The sequence below is a fragment of the Meriones unguiculatus genome, chromosome 9 (genome assembly GCF_030254825.1).
Source record: "Meriones unguiculatus strain TT.TT164.6M chromosome 9, Bangor_MerUng_6.1, whole genome shotgun sequence".
In the NCBI taxonomy this organism is placed as follows: Eukaryota; Metazoa; Chordata; class Mammalia; order Rodentia; family Muridae; genus Meriones; species Meriones unguiculatus.
Genome location: NC_083357.1, coordinates 10404451 through 10426161, shown reverse-complemented (window position 1 = coordinate 10426161; position 21711 = coordinate 10404451). Strand labels below are relative to the sequence as shown.

Sequence of the window (21711 nt, the reverse complement as noted above, 5' to 3'; positions counted from 1 at the left end):
AAGTAGCTACCATGCTGTCTTGTTTAGACAATAATCACAAGGAAACTTCGGCAACACAGATCCAAGTTTTTCCAGTTTCTACCTGTAGCTGGTTCAACTGGGGAATCTGGAACTCATGTGCGTCCAGGGATGATTAGATACTTAACAGTCTTGAAATGGTACACTTAAAAGAGGTTAAGGAGTTGGAGAGCTGGCTCGGCACCTAAAAGCACAGACTGCTCTTGCAGAGGACCCAAGATCAGTTCCCAGAACACACATCGGATGGCCCCCAACGACCTGCAACTCCAGCTCCAGGGGATCGGACACACTCTGGCCTTCCTCTGGCCTCATAGGACACTCAAATGCATATACTTCCACATAGACACACATACATGCACATAATTAAATTAATTAAAATAAATCTTTTTAATTGTGGCTAAGGTGATAAAAAATTAAGTGCACTTTACCATAATTTTTTTTAAAAAACTTAAATTGTTAGGGTCAAAAGATTGGTCCAGCTCTCCAGGAAGATGAGGACCCAGGAGACTGCTAAGACTCTTGAAATTACGGCAGTGACTGAGGACTTCCAAAGTCCCTGGGGAGCCCCACACTGGCCTAGTCATGTAGCCTTACACCCACTGACTGATGTCCTCAACACTGCTGACTTGGCAGGTCTTTGACTACGGCCACATTACACGGTTAGTACACGCTGGTACATGCCTGTACATAAGACCATGAATCGGGGCACTGACTCTGAGACGAACTAATCACTGGGCTCCGGAGACAACCATCAATGGCAAGACATCTAAATTAAACTTACAAATGCCTGAACAGCCTATCCAGGAAGGCTGAGGAAGGACGCCATGGCAGAGGGAAGGATGTCCCATGAGATATCAAAAGGGACTTCTCTTTGTCCTTCCCTAGTGATAGATGGAACTACATATAAGACAGACAGGACGAGAGAGACTGTCTATGTGATAGCATCAAAAGCAAGCAGGAGACACGGTACCAGGATGGTATTTAACAGGAAGTCATGTAGAATCTGTGATCTGATTGTCCAAAGTGAGACCTGGCTTGTCAGCAAGCAAATCGTCACTGTAACTTCATGGGAAACTTGTTGTGACTCCATAATGTCACAAGCTGCCGTAATAAAGGCAAAGTCCACAGAAATGACGAGGGTAAATCCCTCTGGTGGCTGCATGAAGCCTTATGTCTTCTGTCAACAGATTCCTGCCGCCACTCTAAGGAAAGGGGCTGACATTCCACATTGCTGGGAATGTCACACATACACACACACACACACACACACACACACACACATTTATTTAAATTGCTTCCAGCCAACATCTTCCTTACATCTCACAACCATTTTTTAAACAAGGAAAACAATGGCTTCCCTATATAGAATCCCTATAAAACTCCCTGGATTTCTCAGTAATTTTACAACACTGATAGGCCACCAGCTGTCTCCACAGGTCATCATTCCAAACTGCTCCTGAGAATCTGAGATAACAACAGAGAACTTCATCAGACCTGTTTCCAGAGTGGTTGGTTAACAAAGAGCTGTTCTAGAAAAAACTCGGGCCCAAGACCCATACAATACCCAGGAAAGGTCCATTCAAAGCCTTTGCCAAGTGTTCCGAGTTCCTATGCATGCATTTCTGGCTAAAAAAAAAAAAAGTCTGCTTTAGAAGGCTGTCACAAACAAGAAAAAAAAAGTGACTGTTGAAAGCAAACATGTTGGTGGGTAATATAAAGATGACAAAATTACATAAACAGCCTTAAAAACAAACAAACAAAACTCAAAACACATAGTAACCATTTAGTATGAGGAAAAGCCGTGCAAAGGTTATCTGAGGGCCAGGGAGGGAGCCCAGTGGACAATGCACTTACTGAGTCGAAATAGGGACCTCAGTTCAGATCCACAGAACCAACGATAAAGCTGCTTTCAGTGGTACATGCCTGTAACTTCAGTGCTGAGGACAAAAACAGGCCTATTCTGAGGGCTCACTCGCCAGCTAAAATGGTAAGCTCCCGGTTCACCTAAAGACCCTGCTTCAAAAAATAAGGTAAAATGACTGAAGAAGATAACGTTTGGATTCCACTCAAGTGAGCACACACATACATACAGACAAAAATTATATATATACACACATATGTAAACATTTAAATAAATAAATAAATAATTTTTAAATGTTTAGAAAAAGATGGCTTGAAGGTATCACAATAGAAATTGGCAAGCCATGCAAAACGAGGTTTATGAGGCTTTGAAATCACACATTTGTGATTCTTAGTGACAGAGACATCGAGTTGGCCAGGAGAGAGGTTCAGCAGTCTTCTCCAGTGCAGCAGGGAGGTGATGAAGACACTTGAAAAGCGCATACAGCAAAATCAAGTCATCAGTGAGTTCAGAAGCTCGTAGGATGAAAGAATGTCTCTTGGCTTGGCAAATTGGAAGAATGTGATTTTTGAAGCATGACCCTGGCACAATGCTCCAGCCAGGGCCACAAATGTTTCTCTGTTTGTGATGGAGTCACACTCTGTTGAAGCCAACGCAGTTGAAAATAATTGTAAATTGAAAATGCACCTGATAGAGCCAACCTGCCCAACATCTGAGCTCAACCTGACCACCTGCACATGCCCAGAACGCTTACATTAGCCGACAGCTGGCCAAAAGCATTCAGCATTCAGCCTGCTCGGTAAGGAAGTGTTGAATCCCTCAGACAGCTCTGTGAGTACAGAGGGTGAGGATGAAAACAAGTGTACAGTGTATCTTTCAACCAACCATCCTAAGGTCCGACTCTAAGCCTCAAAGCCATCATGATGCCGAGACCTTCCACCACCCCAAGCTTCTGAATTCACCTCAACTCCGTAAGTTACCATGGAGATCTAGTCTAGAAACAACTGGTTCTCTGTCCTCAAACAACTGTAAGTTTCATAATCCTGTGGAAAGTAGAGAGCAATTCAAAGTTTCAGCTCAGGGCTTCGCTAATTTCCTATCTAATCAGCCTGATTTGTTCTGGGCATCCCAGAGGCCAAGAGATGGGTACCAATATGTCCCTTGCAGCGACGCTCCTATCTGTGCGTTCTCTGTCCTGCCATGGGGACAATTCCTGCACTCTTTCACAGCCATGGTTATTCCTCCACCACACTTCCCATCTGACCTGGAAACAGGGTATTTATTCTGTTGGAGGAATCTTGAGAAGTAAGACAAATATTTAAAGCTCCCGATTTCTAGATCTTGGGATCTGGAAGGGACTAGCTGGAGGGGGGTCAGCATGCAGTCTTCTTATGTCTTCTTTCCACCTGGCTTTGTTTTCAGCTTACCAAAATTTATCATCGTGACTGGGCGAAAAATTAAATTCTCTCCCCCAGTAGCTGTTCTGGTGCGGCACACGACAACAGGCCGACTGGTTAATACTGTACACAGAACATACTGTTGCTGTGTTGGACTCACACTACAGGACGGCTAGCGCCATGAAAGAGGACAAACTAGATAGTAAGCTAAAAGCAGGTTTGGGGACTGAAAGTCAGTGTGATGCAACTTTGACATATCGCGGGCCCCCAAAATTCACATATTGAAACCCAAATCCTCACAGTGATGGGCCAAGGGAGTGGAGCCTTTGAACGTGATTAGGTCACAAGTGAAGAATGCTCAGTGCCCTACAGGAGTCCAGGGAGAACAAATGATATGTGATAGATGAAAGATAGAGAAATAGAAGGTTGGATACAGACATACATACATACATATATACATACAGGTAGGTGATAGAAATAGGTAGATGAGAGATAGGTGATAGACAGATGGACAGATGATACATAGGTGAAAGAGAAAGAAACAGAGAAAAAGAAAGGACATGCACAACTGTCCACAGTCTCGATGAGGAATTGGTACCAGTCAAATCCTTTAAATAAAATGGTATAGTGTTTATTTTCCTCACTCCTCCCTTCAACTTTAAAGCATTGCTACATGGCTTGTAATAAATACCTAACAAAATATAAGTACTGTGAGGATAATTGTGCTGTATTCTTTACTGTAACAAGAAAAATGTCTGTGCAAGCTAGTACAGACAAAATTTCCTCCTTCTTTCTCCGCTGTTGGCTGAATCTGTGGCTGTAGAACCGTCAGTTACAGGAAGCCAACAGCCGGCGTATAAAGTACTTGCAAGTATATACAGCATGCTGATTTTGTATCACAGAAATATATATACATTTACATTTAAAATTTTTTAGAAACGTGACATTTTTAACTTAATAGTAAATTTAAATTTATAAATAAGTTACAGAAGGAAAAAAAACATCGCACCAATACCAAAATAGAGTGGTTAGTTCAGTTTATGAATCTGTTAGATTCCAGTTATGAATCATCTCTTATTTGCTCTGTATTGCATTTCCTACATTTGCTAAGCTAAACAGGTATTGCTCTCATCAATACTGTGTCTGGTCCTTCTTGTGGGCTGTGCTTTTCTATCTGTTCCTGTGCAGATGATGGGACAAATGTTGCTCAAATCCCCTGAAGATTCAAAGAAAGACTCTGACTGGCTGATGGCCTCTGGCCACACTGGACTACTAGAACAGACAAGAAGCTGAGGGTGCATCATGAGCGCTCCATTCATCTCCCACTCAGTGAGAGCTGACAGGCCCTTTGAGCGGGACCCAACAGCCCCTTAGCCTGCAACACACCCCATCATGAAGAAATCATGCGGCCCTTAAATACAGCCTGAGAATTGTCTTGTTTGGGAAACATACTACCTCCTGGACACTAAATTAAAACATACAATTAGATTTCCATTAAGTTACAGCAAATTCTGCTGAACTGATCTAATCGGCCTCTATCCCTATATGACATCATGCTTTAAAGGCTTGGCCTGAACATAAATACTTAATGTAATAAATACAGTCTGAAATATTTGATCTCCTTGGCAGCTTAATTGATCTACTACAGAGACTGACAGGAAAAATTAAGTTAGCTCTGTCTCGTCTCTGCCAATAGCACAGTTTCCTCCGAAAGGGCCGTGTGATCTGATGTGGGTGTCAGGTGGCATTCTGGAGCTCTGTCTCTTTGCAGAACATTTCAGTTAAAAGCAGAAATTGAACAAAAAGAGAGATGCACAGAATTGTGAGACATTTCTTACTAAAACCATAGTCATTTTGTTTCTTAGTCACATAAATAAATGAAGAACCATATTTCTGAGCCCCCTTGCCTATTCCTTAAATTCTTGAGGAGAGTCTATGTGAGACTATAGATAGATGCCCATGACTATGTATGCTTGTCATAACCAGATGCACTGCAGAGCCAAATTCATACCCAGACACTGCCTTCTACCGTAGACCCTGAGTACTTGTTTCTGGTCCTATTCTGTGGTGTTCCAGCCTTTACCATAAGATATTTGCTTGTGTGTGCACCAAGCCTGCAAGCATCCTTCTCCAACTCCTGATCCCAGAACCAATGGTCCCATTTTCATGCAAAGTAAACACCCAGTGAATATCTGGGGGATGCAGAAAGAGAAGGACAATGCATCCTTCCTGGAGAGTTCTCGTATGTCAGTCTCTCCGGCTTTCTATTGTCCATGTTCCAAACCTCCTCGTGGAAGGAAGCGCTGTGGTTACGGCAGCTACAGCCTGTGACTAATGCCAAGAGCATCACGCTATTTTAACAAGTTCCTTTAGCACTACCAACCCTAATCACACGCTACCTTGCCACCCTCTAACCCTTACAAACCCAGCGTCTTTACATTCACTCATTCGCTCAGCAAAAACTCATCAACAAGAACCAATTCTTCTCACAGTTGTCCCCAGGTATCTGATGCAGATTCAGGGCTAGCGGAAGTGTCCTGTTTCTGCCTGGATGCTTTTCCAGAGCTTAAAATGTATACATTTGAGCAGCTCCCAGATCTGAGAACACCCCAGCACGGCCAGAGCAAATGCAGGGGCATGTACAGGCTGCTCCTCTGGCTGCCTTGCTCAGCCTCTGGCACCAGCGGAACACTTCCTCTCAGCTCCCTGCACTCCAGGGCCCCATTGATTATCAGGAAGGGCAAACCCATCAGCACCCATAGGAAATGACTTCCAGAAAATGAACTGTAGGTTTTAAGCTGGAAGATGACAGCAGGTGCCTGTCAAAGAAAGAGAATCAATCGGGCGCCTGGCTTGGGGTCTCAGGGAGGGACGCTCAGGTCGCTGGCGTGGCCTGCTGCTATCAGGTGTACTCTGTGACCTTGAGCGGCAGTAGGGCTTCTGCTGGCCTACGTTTCTCCTGCTCCTACACGGAGAGATGTAAGGAGGTCCCTTACAAACCGTGAGTGCCAGGTTCTCCACCTTTCTAGAAGTTGGAGTTTGAATGTTCTCCCCCCTCCCCCAAGACCCATGTACTGTTAAAGGTTGGTCTCCAGCCTGCAGGTGCTGCTGAGTTGGGTAGGCCCTTACTGGGTGAGACCGTACAAAGAGGTGAGACCGTACAAAGAGGTGAGGCCATTGGCGCATATCTTTGAAGGGGATAGTGGAACCTAACCGCTGCTCTTTCTTCCCTTTGCTTCTCAGCTGCCATGAAATGGACAGGCCCCCTCTTCCGAGTGCCCCTGCTGGGAGGGCCTAGGCAGTCAAAGGCTCAAAGCAATGGAACAAAGAGGCTGACACTTCAGAAACCATGAGCTGAAATAAACCTCTCTTCCTTTTAAGTTTTGTATCTCAGATGTCTGGTCACAACCCCACAAAGCTGACGCTGATACTGAATAATGAACGACAGCATGGAGAGGACAGAGGGCTCACCCGATTACCTTCCTCATGGGGAATGGCTGTATTCTGTCCCTTAGGTCCTCTGCTCCCCAAAACACATCCATCTGGAGTCCTGCAGGACTGCACTGGGGTTCTGGGGCACTGTGCACTGCCCATGCACCGTGGACCTCTATCACTGCACCCTGGAGGCCACTCCCTGGGTGAGCAAATGCCCATGAGGTATAGGGTCTTCTGCCCCAGACATCTAAACCCAAGCCCTTATCAGACCCAAGTGACCTCTGCTCCTTGTCATTTTGACCCTACAGGCAGTTACTACTACTTACTAGAATTACTGTGTTAGGCTTGAGGCATGCCTACTTACCAGACCACTATGTGTGGCCATAATGACCCCTTTCACAGGCGACCCAGAAATAAGAAGGAGACTGTGCTGCTAGTCCATGTGTCTTATGCATGCCTTCTTTCTGCCCAGGAAATCTCTTATGCCACTTTCAAACCTTCCTTCCTCCTCTGCAAAAGGAGTTCATGCCTCTCTTTGCATGCCTTTGTTTAACTCTGTCACCTGACTCAAGCATTCATGGCCAACTCAACTCTCTCTCCACATCCAGCCCCCAGCCTTCCAGCCCCTTAGCTTAGAGATATGCTTAAGCCATTGCTGGGTGCTCAGCTCTATAGAGAGGCATCCAGCCACCGTGATGCTCCACTGATACTGGATGGTGAGTGCTTGTTCAAGGTTTCTGAGGAAGGCAGCTGACAGTGCAGACTGGAGTCAATAGCCCTGCGCCTTCCTAAAGAGGCCTTCACTCACCCCCTGCATCCCATGGCCTTCTCTCCTCTTCATCCAAGTTTCATTATCTTCCATGCTACAAAGACCCTGCTGGGGCAGAAGTGAGTGTCTTGGAAGGATCTAGAGGTTAGTCATATATGACCAACACCTTAATGTGTGCTTAGCAAAAACTGAGATGTAAGCTGAGTTTAAAAACAAATGTCCCAGGTCATTCACAAGAACAACACATCCCTTATAGCTGTGGTTGCTGGACTCCAAAGAAAGCTTTCAGTGAAACAGCTCCCACTATTCAAGCCCAGGAAACTCCCTCACTCAAGTCTGGGCTGGCCCTTTAAACACCACAATATAGCAAAAAATGGTACCTATTAGGGCTTGGCATCTCCTGAGGGCTTGGCATTTAAATTTACACTTTTGAAACCTTACTACCACCCAACTCAAGCCCAGCCTGGAATGAGAGAAGCCACAGAGAAAAAGAAGGGGCATCCTTGCTCCCCAGGCTTCCTTTCAAAACATCAGACACATAAGTGAGACCACCTCACATGTATCAGGCCCAGCTGCCGTCTCGGTGCAATTTCCTGGGAGATCCTAAGCAAAAGTTACAGAAAAACTGCTCAACACAGCCCAGCCAGTCCTCAGAACTGTGAGACAATAAGACAGTTGCTGGTTTCTTATGTCGTAGGCCTACTGTATCTGTTCCCAGATTCACCAAACCTCAGAAGAAACATGCTCTCTGGTGAATGTGTGCAGACATTTTCTTCTTGTAACCACTCCCCACACAATTTGCCAAGCATTTAAATTACATTAAGGATTATAAGTAACTTAGTGGTGATTTAAAGTGGACAGGAAGGGATATAGGTAATGACAGACACTACACCCTTTTTTATAAGGGACTGAGTATCTGGAGACTTTGGCATGCATAGAGGATACTGGAACCAATCCTCACCAGAAACCAAAGAACAAGTGTGCTGATATTTAGGGTAATCACAGCTAGGTAAAGCTAAAACAGAGCCTAGATTACAGGGTCTAAGAAATTAAAATCAACAAATGCTGGTGAAGATGGGGGAAAAGAGGAATAAATATTCACTGCTAGTGAGAATGTACCCTGGTAGAGCCAGGTGGAAGTGAGTACAGATGCTTCTAAAGAAAGCAGAAAAAAGAACTACCGTTCTAGCGGGAAACTCCTACAGCTGAAAGACACCTTCAGCGAAGTGACTAACTACAAAATTAACTCAAAAAAATCAGTAGCCCTCCTTTAAACAAGTGATAAATGGGCTGAGGAAGAAATTAGGAAACCAACACCCTTCACAATAGCCACAAATAATATAAAATATCATTATGTAACTTCAATCAAGCAAGTAAAAGATCTATATGACAAGAACTTCAAGTCTTTGAGGAAAGAAATCAAAGACGATTTTAGAAGATAGAAAGATCTCCCATACTCATGGATCAGTAGAATTCACATAATAAAAATGGCCATTTTACCAAAAGCAATGTACAAATTCAATGTAATTCCCATCTAAATTCCAACACAATTCTTTACAGACCTTGAAAGGGCAACCATCACCTTCATATTGAAAAATAAAAAACCCAGGATAGCAAAAAGAATTCTGTACAATAAAAGACCTTCTGGTGGTATCACCATCCCTGATTTCTACCTATACTGCAAAGCAATAGTAATTTAAAAAATGCATGATATTGGCATAGAAACAGACAAGTTGATCAATGGAACCAAACTGAGGACCCAAAAATAAACCCACACTCATATGGGCACTTGATTTTCAACAAAGAAATAAAAAAATCATACAATGGAAAAAAAAAAAGAAAGCTTCTTCAATGAATTGTGCTGGTCTAACTGGATGTCTCCATGTTAAAAAAAAAATGCAACTAGATCCATATCTATCACCCTGAACAAAACTCAAGTCCAAGTGGATCGAAGACCTCAACATAAAACCAGATACACCAAATCTATTAGAAGAGAAAGTGGGGAAAAGTCTGGAACTCATTAGCATAGGAGACAATTTCCTGAACAGAATATCAACAGCTTAGGCTCTTAGATCAACAATTAATAAATGGGATGTCATGAACTTGAAAAGCTTCTGTAAGGCAAAGGACACAGTCAATAGAACAAAACGGCAGCCTACAGATTGGGAAAAGATATTCACCAACCCTACATCCAACAGAGGACCAATATCTGAAATATATAAAGAATTTAAGAAGTTAAACAGCAATAAATCAAGTAATCCAATTAAAAAATGGGGTACAGAGCTAAACAGAATTCTCAATAGAGGAACATCGAATGGCAGAGAAACACTTAAAGAAATGCTCAACATCTTTAGTCATCAGGGAAATAAAAATTAAAACAACCCTGAGATTTCACCTTACACCCATAAGAATGGCTAAGATCAAAAACTCAAGTGACAACACATGCTGGAGAGGATGTGGAGAAAGAGGAACCCTCCTATATTGCTGGTGGGAATGTAAACTTGTACAACCACTTTGGGAATCAGTCTGGTGCTTTCTCAGACAATTAGGAATAGTGCTACCTCAAGATCCAGCTACATCACTCCTAGGCATATATTCAAAAGATGCTCAAGTATACAACAAGGACATTCGCTCAACCATGTTCATAGCAGCTTTATTTGTAATAGCCAGAAGCTGGAAACAACCCAGATGACCCTCAATTGAGGAATAGATACAGAAATTGTGATAATTTACACAATGGAATACTAACTCAGCAATTAAAAACAAGGAAATCATGAAATTTGCAGGCAAATGGTGGGATCTAGAAAAGATCATCCTAAGTGAGGTATCACAGAAACAGAAATACACTCATGGTATATTCTCATTTATAAGTGGATATTAGACATATAATATAGGATAATCATACTAAAATCTGTATACCTAAGGAAGCTAATCAAAAAGGAGGAGCCTGGGTAAGATAATCAATCTTCATTCAGAAAGGCAAACTGTACTGACATCGGAAGAGGGAGAAAACAGGGAACAGGACAGGAGCCTACCACAGAGAGCCTCTGAAAGACTCTCCCCAGCCGGGTATCAAAACATAAGCTGAGACTCACAGTCAAACTTTGGGCAGAGTGCAGGGAACCTTATGAAAGAAGAGGGAGATAGAAAGACCTGGAGAGAACAGGAGCTCCACAAGGAGAGCAGCAGATCCAAAAATTCTGAGCACAGGAGTCTTTTCTGAGACTGATACTCCAAACAAGAACCATGCATGGAGATAACCTAGAACCCCTGCACAGATGTAGCCCATGGCAGCTCAGTGTCCAAGAGGGTTACCCAGTAATAGGAACAGGAACCATCTCTGACATGAACTCATGGGCTGGCTCTTTGATCACCTCCACCTGAGGGGAGAACAACCTTACCAGTCCACAGAGGAAGACAATGAAGCCAGTCCTGATGAGACCTGATAGACTAGGGTCAGATGGAAGGGGAGGAGGACCTCCCCTATCATTGGACTGAGGGAGGGGCATAGGAGAAGAAGAGGGAGGGAGGGAGGAAGGGTGGGATTGGAAGGAGAGAGGAGAGGAGACTACAGCTGGGATACAAAGTGAATAAACTATAATTAATAAAAATAAAATAATTTTTAAATGGGGTACAGAGCTAAACATAATTCTTAATAGAGGAATCTCTAATGACCAATAACCACTTAAAGAATTGCTCATCGTCCTTAGTCATCAGGGAAATGCAAATCAAAATGACTCTGAGAATCCATCTTACACCCATCAGAATGGCTAAGATCAAAAACTCAAGTGACAGCATATGCTGGAGAGGATGTGGAAAAAGGGCAACACTCCTCCATTGTTGGCGGGAGAGCAAACTTGTACAATGACTTTGGAAATCAATCTGGCACTTTCTATTAAAATTGAGAATAGTTCTAGCTCAAGCCCCAGCTATATTCCTGGGCATAAACCCAAAAGATGCTTCACCACACCACAAGGACATTTGCTCAACTGTGTTCATAGCAGCTTTATTCATAATAAGCAGAAACTGGAAACAACCTAGATGTCCCTCAACTGAAGAACAGATAAAGAAAGTATGGTACATTTACAAAATGGAATACTATTCAGCTATTAAAAACAAGGAAATCATGCAACTTGCAGATGAAACTAGAAAAGATCTCCCTGAGTGAGGTAACCCAGACTCCAAAAGACAGACAAGGTATGTACTCACTTAAACTGGATTTTATCCATACAGTACAGGATAACCATACTGCAACTCACAGACAAAAAACAAAAACAACTAAGTAATAAGGGGGCCCAAAGGAGGTTGATTGAATCTCACCCAGAAGGGGAAGTAGAACAGACAGCAGAAATGTAAGAAGAGAGGTAAATGGATAGGAGATGGATGGTGTAAGGGAGGGAAACGAGAGTGAGGATTAGATGAGGCGGGGAGCAGGAGGCCAGAGAGCTTGGAGAGAGAGGAGAAACCATCTCTGAGACAAGTTGGAGACCTGAGACAGGATAGGCTCCTGGGGGAACAAGGGGATTACTCAAGCTGAGACTACAAGCAAGGGGGCGGGGGACATGGAGACTGAGGTAGCCACCTTCTAGCCAGGTAGGACTCCTAGTGGAGGGGAACACAATCCACCCACAAAAACCTTTGACACAAATTTTACCCTGTCTACAAGAAGCACAGGGATAAAGAGGGAACAGAGATTGAGGAACAGCCAACCAATGACTGGCCCAACCTGAGACCTACCCCACGGTAGAGAGCCAACCCCTGACACTACTAATGATGCTCTGGTAGGCTTGCCTACAGAAGCCTAGCATAACTGTCCTCTGAGAGGCTTCACGCAGCATCAGATGGAAACAGATGCTGACACTCACAGCCAAACATGGGGCAGAGCCCGGGAGTCTTGTGGAAGTAATGCGGGAAGGATAGAAGGGCTCAGAAGGGATAAGAACTCCACAAGAAGAGCACCAGAGACAACTGACCCAGGCTGATGGGGATTATAGAAACTGAAGCACCAATTAAAGAGCATGCATGGTCCCGACCTAGGCTCCTTCACATATGTAATCGATGGGAAGCTTGGTCTTCATGTGGGTGCCCTAGCAAGTGGAGCAGGAGCTGTTTCTGACATGTTCCCTGTGGCCTGCTTTCGGATCACTTCCCCGTAGTGGAGTTCCTGGCCTGGCCTCAGTGAAAGACGAAGTGCTCAGTCCCCACCTGACTTGATCTCCCCTTTTCTGAGAAGGGGAGGGGAGAAAGGGGGAAGACGGTGGGAGGGTGGGACCAGGAGGAAAGGAGGAAGAGCCTGCATTAGGGATATAAAGTGAATAAATAAACAAACCTAAAAGAACTATCAAATGGGAGAATCAACTGAAACTGTGTGTGAAAAGTGCCTAACACAGTGTTTCTCAGCCTACGGATAGAGATCCTCCTGGAGAGTCAAGCGATCTGTTCACAGGGGCTGCACACCAAATATCCTCCATATCCAATGTTTACATTATGATTCCCAGTGGTAGTACAACTACAGTTAGGAATTAGCAACAAATATAATTTTTTTGGTTGGGGGTCACCACAACATTAGAAATGTACTAAAGAGCTGGCTGCAGCATTAGGAAGGGTGAGAACCACTGGCCAGAAGGAGGCCTGCTCCTTTGTAAGCTAATTGCAGATAAACAACGTCACAGATCAACCTCTTCATGATAACAAATGCAAAAAGCGAAAGAAAATATTAGCAAATCAAATCTAGCAATCTATAAAAAGGATAACATGTCACATCTAATTTGGGTTTACTACAGGAGTGTGCAGTTGATTTAACATTTTAGAATCCAATCAACATAATACATCACATTAACATAAAGAAAGAGAAAAACCGTTCGACCGTTTTGGAAGCTGCAAAGAAAACATCTGATGAAGTAGGCCTTGCGTCTCCTCACAGTGTTGAATTTTTAAATGATAAACTAGGACAGCAAGGGAGTCACCCCCTCTGATAAAGGGCACCTTGAAAAATAATGACAGGCCAGGCACGATGGCACACTCCTATAACTGCAGCATTTGGGAAGCTGAAGCAGGGGGATTTTGAATTTGAGGCCAACCTGAGCCAGAGCCTATGTGAAACTCTCCAAGCAGCAAGGACTGAGACTATAGCTTTGTGGCTGATCATGAGGTTAATGTGTAGGACCCTGAGTTCAGTGTTAAGCACCACAAATAGTTACGTAATGATGACCATAAACGGTTTTGTGAGGCCTTGAGGGCTTTTCCAGGAGAAGAAGAACAGGGCAAGACAGGTGACATCAACAAGCATGGAAGATAGAGCTGGGTGTGACAGTGAACACCTTTAATCCCAACACTGCGGAGGCAGAGGCAGGTGGAGCTCTGTAAATTCAAGTTCCAGGTTAATCTGGGCTACATAGTAAGACCCTGTCTCAGATGCAATATTGTATGAGTCTGTTTATTTTTAAAGTCTATAATAGCAATCTTAAAATGTCTACATCTAAAGAAACAGGAAGCCTCAAGGCTAAGAGGAAAAGGAAGCAATTGCCAGCGGAGCCAGGAAGATGGTTATGTGAAGGCTGGGCAGCACAGTGAGTTGTGTGATATGTTAACTGTATCTCACAGAACTTGATTTGAAAGTCAGAATAGTACAGGATTTTCCAATAGCATCACTTCTACTACTACCATTCCGGAAGCAGAAGCAGGAGATAGCATGAGTCCAAGAGTTCAAGGGTGTTGGAGGCAAGATAGCAAGACTCTATGTAAAAAATGAAATAAATAAATAAGAAATAACTGTACCAGGAATTCTAACCAGCAAAGCCAGATGAAAAAAAAAAAAGACAAACTATACTTGGAGATGACCTTCACAAATATGAGCTGTCACACACACACAAACTAGTTATTTGCACTGCTAAATCTTACCAGCCTAACACTGAGCGTGAGAAAACAGACTCCCCTAAATGCAGTGTTATTCCCTTTATCTTCAGTCATGTGTCACTTAAAGATGGGAGAATAGTCTGAGAAACACATAGACCATCTCACCATGGTGCGGACAAACATCAGAGTGCATTGATATAAGCCATTGCTGTGACGTTGATAGGCAGCTAGAACCTTCTTTATAAGACACATGTAGGCTTTGACTGAAATGTCATGTGACAAACATGTGATGTGTGTATGTGTGTGTGTGTGTATGTGTGCATAAAATGCCCAATTGGCCAAGACTGCAGTGCTCCAGAATGCCTACTTCAGTGGGAAAACTATCTCATCCTAAAATTCAGCAAGTTGATTGCGTTTAGTGTGAAGCAAGGTGATGTGACTAGAATGGGGCCCAGGGAGTCAGGGCCCCTGGGGGACAACCAAGCTGGCAACGCTGTGCTCAGATCATTCCTGAAGCCCAAGCTGTGTGCTTTCTGACTAGTTCTAATGAACATTCTTCCAGTGTGCTTTTATTTGTTTGGCTGTTTTTAAGACAGCCAGTCTTACAGCGGAATACAGGCTATCATCAAACTTGAGATTCCCCTGCCTCGGGGTCTCAGGTGCCAAGATAGTACGCGTGGCCCACCACTACTGCCTCAACATTTATTTCTAAAAACTGTCATTTTTAGAAAAGAAAAAAAGCCATTGCAGAAGGGCTGGAGAATGCTTTTTAGAGAGCTCTGCATAGGAAATGATCCCCCTCTGGCTCTGAGTTTAGCCCCATGGGCAAATTCTGACTGGCTAACCCAGCCCTACTCATTTCAGAGACTAGGTGTTGTTGGCTTGGCCTAGAAGCCAGAAGTAAGAGGGTACTTGGTGGCTCACTGGAGAGCCTGCCTCAGCAGAGACATAGCAGGGCCCTCTCCCAGCGGTGCCCACTGCATCCCCTCAATCTCGTGCGTGCAGGATTTAGGACTGCTGAGGGCCACTGAACCTGAGTGAGTTGATCCAGCATTGTCTTCAGACTTCACAGCCCCCAGGCCTCAGCCAGGCAAGCATCACCAGGATTACATCCTCAGCAGACCTGCCTGCTCCTGAGTCCCCCTGTCCAGACCTCACCTGTGCCTGCGAGGCCCAGGTCATCTCCCGAGGAAGAGTTGACAAGAGGAAAGGGGTCAGACCTCACCGTGCTGCTATCCCAAGCCACTGCACCCACATCCTGGATGCAGAACCTCCATCACGAACTCTGCCCTGGGAAAGGGGTGCTCCCTTTAGGAAGGTCTCCTGTGATGCCACTGTCTGGCTCAGAGCACGTAGCTCTGAAAGCATGGGCAGAGCAAGCTGTGAATAGTGAAAGCTCTGTACTGAATCACAGGTTAGAGGCGGGGAGCTAAGCAACTCAGCACTCCAGAGATCACCTCCCTCTGCTGCCCAAGGCTCGCTAGGCCCCAACAGTGCCTGCTCATCTTCAGCCAGCACTGCCCCAGAACAAAGCCAAGTGCCTCCATGGCCTTTAATGACCTCTTCTACATTAATGAATCTCCATCACCAAGCTCTCTATTAAGATAACACAGAAAAATTTTGATGTTGTCCCCCCGACACCCATTACTGTTCTATAAATCTTGCCTGTCTAATCATGTCCTGTGACCTCCTAAGATGACAGTTAGCATGAAATGGTCAATCACGTTATGCATGAGCTAGGCCGGCCTATCTTCCTGGTGTGAGTTCTCTCCAAGCGTTCCATAAGCAAAACACTTCATTTAGAAAGCTCCATGACACCTTACAAGGGTTGGTAAGGCCTTTCAACATTGCCAAAACTATGGAAGACATAGGAAACGGTCTGTGGGAGGAGCAACCATCCCAAGAGTGACAGAGCTCCAGGAGATGGAAGTCTTGAGGAGCAGACTTTCTGGTGGGTCCATGGAAAGTGGCCAGGCACTGCCACAGGATGAAAACAAAGGACCGTGAGCACTATGGTAGGCGGTATTCAACAAGGACCCCCATGGACCATCAGCTGTCCTCACTCATGGCCTCCTCATTCCATCCCATGTGCACAATCCCCTTACTCTGCTAACACACACATACAAATATATATATATATATATATATATATATTTTTTTTTTTTTTTTTTTTTTAAGAAAGGGAAAGCTCAGACCACAGCAGCAAGGCATTCCCTTGCTTGGAATCCATGCTAGCCTGTGCCCACTGATGGAGGAGGAACGAGTGTGGGCTCTAGTTATTTGACTTTGTCCCTGATGAGCAGTTTCCTGGCCACGGGAGCCAGCTGCTTCACTCTCCGACAGAGGCTGCCCAGTGAGCCTGGAAGCTGGTCTCACTCCTATGCTCTGCACATTCCTCAGAACTGGCTTACTAGAGGACCCACGGCCTCCTCCTGTCAAAGACTGCCATTGCCCATTTCCCACACGCCTTCTGTTTCCCATCACCAGGGTCCCCTAGCAGAACTGCACAGCTGCACTCTTCTGGGCACACTTTGCCAACCCCCACACCCCAGCACCAAGCCTCCCGTGTAAGCACTATAGCCCATAAACCGGCGGGCTACAGCACGGGGCTGCCAGCACCGGAGTAGAGCGGGAGAGGCAAAGGGTAGTTTCTGCCCTCACCTTCTGGGCCTGAGACAGACCCATCAAGTCCAGCCTCCAGGGCATGCACAGAAATGATGGGATGTATCAATTTTTCAGACAGTGGCCAATGTTGGCTTCTCCAGCCTCCTAGCTGAGTCCCAGGTCTTTCCCTGAACATGAATTTCTAAGGAAGAAAAAGTTGGTCCTCCAATTTCTTAAGGAAGCCATCCCTCCCCTCCATTACCTTAACATTCAAAAAGCAGGGGGAAATAGCTGAAATGGAAGATTTGGTTCCTTTGTAAACTCAGTTACCTTATGCAAATATGTTTTTGTTTTAATCCCATGAGTGGGATTTTAGTTTGAGCTCTAGTTTGTCCACAGCTGTTGTCTTGAGCAGGGTGTGGCTTTTGCCAGCTGGTAATGGCCTGCCACGTGCAGCATGGAGAGGGGTGTGGTCTAGGGCTCTGAGGATAGAAAAGAGAGCCAAGAAAGAGAGGGTGGGGCTTGCAGTGTTGGCATGCAGTGTTGGCATGTGGCGTGTAGCAGTTTGGAGAGACCAGAGGGATGACGGTGTGGCAGTTTGGAGCAGACAGACGGAGAGAAACGCTTCAGGGAGAGGCAGCTTGGAGAAGACTGCTAGCTGTGTCTGCTGTTGAAGGAGATTGATATAGCCCTAAAAGAACCCCTTGACCCTAACAGCCAGAAGTAAAAGGGGCCCCTCTCTCCGCTAACCTTCTCTCTCTCCTACTTAGGGTTAGGAGGTTGGTGAAAGGGAGATAGAGGCCTAAACACCCTAATTAAAGTAGAGTTAATAAAAAAAAAAAAAAGCCCTTTGGAATTTTGGACAGGATCAAAGGAAAAGCTCAGGACTACAGACACTAAGCTTGCTTACTCACAGTGGAGGGGTGCTTGGTAATGGCTGTGCCCTAAGAGTGTCCTTCATCCACCTCTGCTAGAGCCCAACAGGTGCCCCAACACTGCCAGATGTGAACACATGACTTCCTACCCTGAACCTCAGTTTTTCGTCTATAGAAAGCCTAGACATGTTCTTTGAGCACATGTATGAACAATGGTCTTCCCAACTGCCTCATGGAGCCTCTGTACTGGCCAGAGCCCTTGGCCACTGAGTTCAAGCCCAAGAGTAGGAGACAGTGGAGTCAGCAAGGTCTGCACAGGACCTAGGAATGCAGGGAAAGTGATGGAAACTGAGTCACAGACTAGGGCTCCTGGAAAGCAAACAGGTCCTAGAAAGTTAGTCTTCCCTCCTGAGTCTAGATGCTGCTATTCACTTGGGGGAAGCCTAGGAAGAAAGGAGTGGTCAGGAAGCTGACCCATCTCCAAAGCATTTAACACACACCCCACAAAACAGCTGACTGTTGAATCTCAAGAGTTTTCAGAAGCCAGCTTAGAATAGAAGGACACGTCTCAGCCTATATCTTGGTTCAGAGTTACCCCTAATGCAGCTAGGGCGCTGAAGAGCCTGCCTGAAGGTACAGCAGACTGTGGTTCAGCCCCCAGCGGTTTCCAGCTCAGAAAGTGTCCTTTCTGGAAGTGTCATCTCAGCAGGGAGTGCCAAATCTACATTATTTCAGCCATCCCAGCACCAGCAATCTGTGTCGCTACAAGAACTCAGCTGAACTAAGACCTGAGACTGCCTGGCCAACACAGGAGAGTTTCAGTCATTGTTCATTTTCCCTCCCTTTCCCCTGGGGCTCTGCTAATAGGAGGTAGAAAAGCAAGATGTTCAGAGAGACTGAAGGGCACAGGGCCACAGAGGGTGGCCAGGGAGAGCCCCGGGAAAGGGTTTTGCTGGGGAGAGATCTGAAGAGGAAAGAGGAACAGAAACACAAGGAGAAGAATTCAGAAAGCAGACAGAGAAGAAGGAAAGCAAAGTCCTTTTTGGCCCAATGGGGGCCACAAAGGACAGGTCAGTCACCAGCCCTGTTCATGGATGTGCTGCAGTGGAGGCAACACTTGGAAGATGGAAACTAATGTGAACTAGTGATAGGATAAAGTTTATATGCCGACATCATGTGCTGACAGTGTTAGGAGGTAGGGCCTCTGGGAGGGACAAGGACATGAGTGGGGCCCTCCTGAGGGGGATGAGGCTCCCCTGATGGAGAACTAGCTCACTTGCTCTCTCTGCTGTGTATGCAGCCCAGAGCCAGGCCCTCAGCAGCGGCCCATGCTGCCGGCGCCCTGAATTCCAGCTCCTAGAACTACAAGAAGAAAATGCCTCTTGTTTTACGTCAGTCTATGTGCTTCTTTACAGCTGCCCAAAAGGACTAAGAGGGGAATATTCCAAATAAAAACACATTTTCAACTTCTATAGAAAATTTAGAATTTCTAGCAGAACTGTCCACTCTCCTCCTCACCACCATCAGCTAGCCTGATAAGCCACTGCCCCTTCTCAGGCAAAGCCCTCTAACTCCACCCCTACCTCCGCCCAGGCCAAACCTGAAGGCTCCCAGGCATCATTCCTGTTGTTGCTGGCTCTAGTAATAGAGAATTCTGCCTTTTGCTCATGCCTGTCTCGAAGCAGGAAAATGACAAATCCAAAGGGCCCCACGCTTCCAGAAAAGTAGACAAGAGTCACGTGTACCAAGGGGGACAGAGAGTGACTGCCCAGCTCAGGTCCCTCACCTTTGCCTGCCCCTAGAACAGCAGTTCTCAACCTGGGGGTGATGGCCCCTTTTGGCAACCCTCTCTCTCAGGAAATATTTATACTACTATTCATAACAGTAGCAAAACTACAGTTGGGAAGTAGCAACAAAAAATAATTTTATGGTTGGGGGTCACCACAACCTGAGGAACCATATTAAAAGATTGTGGCCTCACTACCGTAGAAGCATGCTGTGGGTCCCAACAGCCTGTGCCCCTCTCCTTACCTAACCCTCACCTGCCAGGAAGAGTGTATGTACCCGAGGACCCTGAAGGCTGCCAGGCTGGCCCCCGCGATTCACAGAGATATACCTGTGTCTCCTGAATTCACAGTGATTCCTGCCACCTCGGCAGGTCCCTGCCCGTCCCAGATCCCCCAATGCAATGTAGTGTCAAAGGAATTCAGTTCCTAACAAGGCAGGCACGGGGCAGCCTCTGCGGGCGCCCAGCCCGGCCACAGGGGATTAGCGAAGGGACAGAAGGAAGAACAGAAGGCAGGGGAAGCATGGAGGTGTGTGAGCACAGCCAGCCCAGCTCGGCAGCTGACCCTCTACCCGCCCTGCCCTTTACCTCAGGACATCGCCAAGGACACGGGAAGCACGAATGCCAGCTCTGCCCTCCATGGCCCACTGCTTTTGGACTCTTCTTCCCTTCCTGTTTCAAAGCTTAGCTTTTGCCCAATCTACCCTTACCCCAGCCACTGCAGGCAAAGGTCCACTGCATGGTCAGAGACACCCCAAGAACTGGGAGAAAGGAGAAATGTGCAAAGCACCCCCACTTTACAGGGCTGGAATGGAGTGAGCGGAACATGCTTATTAGAAGCAGCTCTTCGCTGCAGCTGAAAGCGCTGACTGCAGCTGACGGTGCTTCATGGACTGACGGATTGTGGCTTGCCCCTTTGTCAGGATAATGCCAAGCTCCTCTGGGACCCTGAGCTGGCTAAGCAGCCATCTCTGTGCAGGCTACACATCCCTTGTTTGAAATGCCTGAGACCAGAGAGGTTTCTGATCTGAGATTTTTTTTTTCTTTTTTTATGGGATTATTTGAATATACATACTAAGGTACCTTGGGGTTGGGCCAGAAGTCTGAAAGCAAAGTTTGTTTAGGTTTCGTGCGCACCTACACACTGCGTGAGGGTAATTTTGCGCGGTAATTTTAGCACCTCTGCCTTTTGACAACCTCTGTCACGTGAGGTCAGTATGGAATTTTCCATGTGTCCATCACTTCTATCTTCAAAAGTGATTCTGGAGCGTTTTGGATTTCAGAATTTTTAATTAGGAGTGCTTGGCTTGTAGTACCCCAGCAGAATATGGCTGAAGGTTCGTGTGTGTGTGTGTGTGTGTGTGTGTGTGTGTGTGTGTGCGCACGTGTGGTGTGTTTACTTTAACACATCTGCAGCAGAGAAACCCCGTGGAAGCCAATGATAGATGAGACCACAAGACCATAGAACAGAACAAGCAGTAACTATCCTAGGAAGCCTCCCCTACTTCCTATTCTCAGGGGAAAACCTACAAGCCCACACCCGCAGTCCCATCCCCAGACTTCCTGAGACAGCACTCACGGCAGTTCCCCAGATCTCTTCTGGGGCTCTTCCTTGCTCTTGGCCAGCAGAGCTGCCTGACTGACTAAACATCTCCAGCAGTGTTTGGTTTGGTTTGGTTTGGTTTGGTTTGGTTTGGTTTGGTTTGGTTTGGTTTGGTTTGGTTTGGTTTGGCTTGGTTTGGTTTGGTTTGGTTTAGTTTGGCTTGGTTTGGCTTGGTTTGGTTTGGTTTGGTTTGGTTTGGTTTGGTTTGGTTTGGTTTGGTGCTGTTCTGTTTTGTTTTATGGCCTGGAATTGAGAGATGCTAGATGAACCCTTAGTTCTAGGATGGTGCCCCAGAAATCCCCAAGGAATAGCCCTGCAAAGGCCTTTGCCCTGGGCCTGACCAAACAACTACAATAAATGTCTCACCTCCCATAATTCTAGCCACCGACAAGACATCAAAAGTCCTATGGGTTCAGACCTCTATCCCCAGGAATCCCTGAGTAGCACAAATAATCAAGACTCACAGATGAACAGGTCAGAATCAGGGAGAGCCACCCCTTCCAGACCT

The 21711-nt window shown here is 45.7% G+C and overlaps 1 protein-coding gene across 2 annotated transcripts in view; it reads right to left on the bottom strand.

Moving 5' to 3' along the window:
• Drgx (dorsal root ganglia homeobox) overlaps positions 1-21711 on the bottom strand; it is a 35096-nt gene that overhangs the window by 4145 nt on the left and 9240 nt on the right. The window lies entirely within an intron of this gene.